This window comes from Lycium ferocissimum, chromosome 4, assembly GCF_029784015.1.
Source record: "Lycium ferocissimum isolate CSIRO_LF1 chromosome 4, AGI_CSIRO_Lferr_CH_V1, whole genome shotgun sequence".
Taxonomy (NCBI): domain Eukaryota; kingdom Viridiplantae; phylum Streptophyta; class Magnoliopsida; order Solanales; family Solanaceae; genus Lycium; species Lycium ferocissimum.
The window spans coordinates 63,296,113-63,302,381 of record NC_081345.1 but is presented as its reverse complement, the minus strand read 5'-3'; the positions used below and the strand labels follow the sequence as shown (position 1 = coordinate 63,302,381).

General features: G+C 34.5%; 1 pseudogene; it reads left to right on the top strand.

Annotated features, from left to right (window-relative positions):
- LOC132054259 (squamosa promoter-binding-like protein 6) overlaps positions 1-4,628 on the top strand; it is a 9,077-nt pseudogene extending 4,449 nt beyond the window's left edge.
- The last annotated feature ends 1,641 nt before the right edge of the window (positions 4,629-6,269 follow it).

The window sequence follows — 6,269 nt, the reverse complement described above, 5'->3', positions numbered from 1 at the left end:
GCCAACATTTAAAATTCATTTAGAATCATGATCAAAATCTTTTGCAACTAAAAAATGCAACCAACGCCTCAAAGCGGGAAAATACTTACACCCATTTTTAGAAAAGAAACTAAATAAAATCATGAAATTTGCATGCCGACTTTCAAACACGTTTCCTTAAATATTCAAAGCTTTGTTACATGGTTATATGCAAACTAACATATAAAAATCTATGAGACCGGAGTAAAGACCATAACAGATTTTACAACAATCAAGTTCTCAAGGAGGGAGGCAAAAAACCAAAATAACTTAAACAAAGTTAGAAATAGAAAGAAAGAAAGAAGAAAAACCACTAAAAACTAATCCATCATGTTCATAATATCACCAAAACTTCAATAGACATGCACGATCTTAAACAAAAGCATCAACGGATTTTAAACGGAGCCAAAACGGATCTTAACTTCATGTATTATATATTGAAAAAAAAGAACACCAAATAACTACTAGAAAGATTCGGGTGTTACCTTTGCGTAAATATCTCGGCCTCGAAAAATAATAATATGAAGCTACAATATTCTGTGATTTCCCAGTTAATAACGACTAACTTCAAGTCCACGAACTCGAAACCGCAAACGGAGACCTCGAACTCGAACTTTAAAGAAAACCTTAGTTTTTTTTTTGTGTTGTTGTTTATGTTTCTGTGTGTTGTTCTTTTTTTTTTTTTTTTTTTTTATGTTGTTCTCTGTGTATATGTTTTTGTACGTGTAGGTGTGTGTTTATATAGGGTATGTGGGTGTTGGGTTGTAGAGTTTGTAAAGGAGTAGGACTAGTTAATGATAATTGTTTGAGGAGAGTCTTTAGGGAAGGAAAGTTTATTTTGGTTAGGATGAGCATGGGAAAGGTTTGGGTAGATTAGGATTGGTTTTCTAAAAAGGAGAACGTAAGGAAGAGGGAGTGTTTGGTATTTGATTTGTTTTAGGGGGTGGGGAAACGGGGTAGGTTAGGGTAACTTAGGTTTGCAGATATGTTAGTATCTTTTAGCTTTTTATTTTTTTATTTTTTTTATTTTTATTCATAAGATAAAAATAGAGATAAGAAATATTAACTAACTAAACATAAAAAAGTTAAATGACTAAACATAGAAAAAAAGTAGAATAGCTAGCCCAAAATAAAATGTAACTAGGAAAACTACTAAAAATCACAAGCTTATTATTAAATCCTAAATTAGAAGAAAACATATTTTTTGTAATTTTTTTTTTTTTGAAAAATGACGGCAAAACTTTTCCGAAAAATGTGACTCTATTTTTGTAGCTTTCGATCTTTAAATGTAAGACTTACTAAAAATGAAATAAAAATTAAAATATCTAACTAAACCTAAAAGAAATATTTAAACACTAAAAATGATGTAAAAACTTATGTTCGGTTAAAAATTAGGTGTTCACAGGCATTACTCGGACGATTTGGCTCAGGGTGCATCAGGGAGAGAGGGTAATCAGAGAAGGCCGATCACAGAGGGTGAGTCTGAAGAGTTTTGGCAGAGAATGCAGTTAAAAGAATACTCCACCATGGAGCATTTGAAGAAAACTCCCGCCCAGATATCTATCGAAAATAATTATGAGCCTCAGGGTGTTGAACAGGTGGTGGGGTTTGTAATGAATAATAATAAGAGAGGGAGACAATATATGCCAGGTGGCGATGAGGGGTTGGTGGGGCCGTCAAAATCAACCACCTGTCCACCGGTGGCTGCAGCAGGGGCGGCAACGTTGGTGCCAAGGTGTCAGGTGGAGGGATGCCACGTGGCGCTGGTGAATGCCAAGGCTTATCACAGAAGACATAAAGTCTGTGAAATGCATGCCAAAGCCCCTAAAGCTGTGGTTCTTGGACTTGTACAACGCTTCTGTCAACAGTGTAGCAGGTCAGCATTATTTCATTAATGAAGTTATTTATATTGATAATATAAAAGATCACCCGAATAAAATATCATTAGTGTTTTATCCTTGTTACATAGAAGAGTTGATTTCTCAGCTTGGTTACTCAATTTATTATGGCAGAAAATCACTTTCTTTGTTGAAGGAAATTGAAATCAAGAAGAATGATAACTTTTTGAGATAATAACTATTAGTTGAGTCATCATCTGATAAATCAACCCTTACTCAGAAAGTTACTGATTGTTTATTTCTTGTTATCGATAACTAATACTCCCCCGTCTTAATTTATATGACACTTTTTTTTAGTCAGTCCAAAAAAGAACGACATCTTTCTATATTTAGTAATAATTCGAACACCTTCGTATAGAATGAGAGGGAGAGAGTAGTGTTTATAAGTATATGGGTTTACCTTAATATACTACAACACCATAATTGTGTCCATTTTTATGGTGGTTATGGTTATCATCTAGGTTACTGATAATGTAAAAATACTTTTACACCGTTACTGAACAGAAATTAATTTGAGAGAATAAGATTGTCGAACTTCACGGTTATTCATCCATATATGGGCAATCTCCGGCGGTCAGAGAAGAAAGGATCTTTCTCAATAGAAGCAGGCTTCCTTTCTCAATAGAAGCCTGTTTTCTTTTTCTCTTTTTTGAACTTTCTTTCATCCCAACGCATCAACTGATCCAATTCCTGGATCACCCGTGGAGAAGAACCAAAACAGAATGGTTCCGCCTACTCAAAACTAAGAGGGATGTAGTATTGATCGTGTCAATGCAGAGGAAATGAATACATTTACAGTAAAGATTTTACGTACCTGAAAGATACACAGTCACATATAATTGTCCATAAAGAGTGTCAGGTTACTAGTTACACCAAAATTAAAGTACACCGACAGTTTAAAGCTAAGATTAAGAGTAAAAGCTTCTATTGTTAGTTTCTTGTGCTTCTTTGACTTCTATAATTGGTACTTTTGAATAATTATTCACGTGTCTGTGAGGTACAACTTTCCTGTACTAATGTTGATAAGGATACCAAGGATTTATCGCAGTATTATTGTTATCATATCCAGCAATTTCACCAAGATATATCTCTTTATCATGATGCCCCATCTAAAGTATATCCTATAGTAACTTTTTCTGCTACTGACGATGATTGTTTTTGGAATTATTATATGAAGGTTTCATTCAGTGTGTGAGTTTGATGAGTCAAAGAGGAGTTGCAGGAGGAGATTAGCAGGACATAACGAGAGAAGAAGAAAGAGCTCTCAAGATCATTATGCTGACACCAGAAACCCCTCTCAAGGTAACACTTTGTTTGGAATAATAAGTACTTTCTCCGTCCCAATTTATGTGGCACATTTCAGATTTCGAGAGTCAAATAAATTTTTCTTTGATCGCGATTTTTTCACAAGCCTTTTAAGTATTTTAAACTGTTAATTATTGTAACTTACAATAGATACTCTTCGTGTAACTTTTAAATATGTAAATTTAATTTTCAAAAAATTTAAAAATTCTATGTTCAAATTTACAGTCAAAATTAAGAAGACTGTTAAAATTTGAATTATGCCACATAGATTGCGACAGAGGGAGAATAACACAATATCAAATTTGATGCCTTAAAGGCAACAAATAGCAAATTAGGAGGGAATTTTGATGCAACGAACAGTCAAAATTCCTACATTATATCTTTTGTCAATTGTGTCAGAATTACCCATCTCGCGATACTTAATTTCTCATTTAATAGCTCTCCTTCATTCATATATTACAAATTTACTTTGTTTTAAATTGCTTACTCTTATATAAAGAGTCCTCTTGTAAAAACTGCATGCGAGTGTTTGTCTTGGTATCGGATGCAATCATGCATGTTGTTCGTCTCTAATTGTACCTTTTTCTAATGAATTCATTATATAATACTTTCTTCGTCCTAATTTATGTGACATTTTTTCACTCCCCGATATCTATTTGACTAATCTTTAAAGCTAAATTGCATTAGAACAACTTAATATTTTAAAATTAAAATCTAGATATTCAAAAGCCATATGAAAAGTATTATATTTAATATGCGATTCTTCTCATGTTAATATGATGAAAAAATACATTTTAAATTATTCATCAAAGTTTACATAATTTAAATCTTAAAAAATGAAAAGTGTTACATAAATTGATATCAACAAAGAGATCAGTAACTTTTACTCGCTAAATGGATTTCACTTCTAAAGCAAGACATAACTCTAGTTTACTTTGTCCAAACAAAAAATAAACATATAGCAGGAAATTATCGGCACTTAGCAGTAAATGACGGACGTGCTCTCTCTCTTCTGTCATCCAAGAATAATGAATCATGGATATCAAAGGGAAATCTCCCTGCAAGATGTAGTGGCACCATCAGTGAGCTGATCGCTGAAAGTAGAGCAGCTACTCTAGCTCAACAGCTTATCCTTGACAACCATTGGCACCAAAACCAGCATCACCTGATGGAGAATTTGAGCATGCAACCAAAAAATCTGAATTCAGCGCATAATCGCGATCATATGTTCCTCGAGACACACGGTTGGGGACCTATGAATGATGCTGCGGGAAATTTGACACTGAACCTCATGCATATTCGAAATTCTGAATTCAGGTTGTTGTCGCAGCCTAAGGAAGAAAGACAAGAAGAAGAGGGGTGTCAATAGAACGTTGGAACTCATTTGCAGGAGCTCATATTTCTTGAATATGTATCGCTGGCTTTTAGGGGTCATTTGGTTGCTGGTAAGAGTTAAGTTATGCAGGATTAAGTTATGCAAGGTTTAGTTATTCATATACTTATTAGTCCATATTCTACAATGCATTAAATAATACTTATATAGATTTTCTCCTAACTAGTACATGTATTAGTACTTAATTTGTTACAAGATAACAAAGATTTTCTACGGCTATTACTCTCTCTAAAAAACTATGCTCTCCGTACAAGTCGATTAACAGCTATTTCAACGACTATTTTTTCATCAAACAGCGTCTGAACCCACGCTCAGTCCCCATGGGGACTATGGAGCCACCGGAAACAGCGCGTGCTGGCGAAATTGACAAAGCTAGCACTTCCAATGTACCAATTACCCAAGAAAATCAGACAACACTCAACTATGCGAAGGCAATTCAAACACCCGCAACCCAGAACCTTAAAAAGAGCAAATTTGGGAACCCTGCTGTTGACACCTAATTTCACCTCATAAGACGCGTCTTTTAACTTTCAAATTTCCCAAGTCCAAGACGGAGTAAGGATGCACCCTTAAAAATCAAAATTTCAACAAGTCCAAGACGGAGTAAGGATGCACCCTTAAAAATCAAAATTTCAAAAATCCCGAGAAAATTACCAAATATGACGTTTAATTATTATTTCATGAAAATTGACAATTATGAAAATTACGAGTTATTTACTTTCACAAACATATTTCGAGAAGAAGATAAGAATCCCGCTTCGTCTGACTCGGGAAAATTGTTAGTTAAGACGATGTATGAATTAAGGCTCATTTTGACCGCATTTTTCACATTTTTAAATATTTCTCGGAACTATGCCAATATTAGTCTCGTTTTAAAGTTCGCGTCTTAACTTTATGAGTTTTAATTTTTATTTAGCCTGAATATTTATTACGTTTAGCAATATATGCCTTTATATTATTGCTCAATATTTTAATTAAATAAAAGGGGGGGGGGGGGGATTTATTAAAATAAACTCCCATCCCCCCCCCCATTTCCCCGCCCCCCCGCCCCCGACCGTTTCACCTCTCACATAGGCAATTTCAGGCGATGTTCTAGGGTTCGCCTTCAATGGCGATTTACGACCAAATTTGAGAGGGCTTTTGTACCCTATTACGAGTTCTCACGATTTTCAGGTTTAATTTCATATAATTTTGAATAGTTGGTCTCGAATTTGAATTATTTTTGGGGATGTTGCTCGGGTTTCTCATGTACATAGTTGCCATGGGCGGGGCCTCCACTCCTTAGCCAATTTGTGCGCTATGTACACTAAATGAGGGACTTAGGGTAATTTCCAAAGAATTCTTTTAATTTGAGTCCCATTCTTGGGGGATTCTATCTTGTTTTGTACGATTTTAGTACTATTGCACCGTTAGAATGTGATAAATTTGTTTTATTGATGACGAGGCGTACTATCCTAGTATTTTCTGATTTTATTTGTATTTTTTCGGGTACAATTAGTTAGATTCTTAGTTGTATTATGTGATTTATTGTGAGATTTTTGTTGGATAAGGTACGAATTGGTACAAATTTGCTGAAAATCTGTTTGTCCTTTGCTGAAATTTGAATTGTTTGAATTAGGGTTTGTAGAATTAGGGGGGAATTCAGTTATGGACTT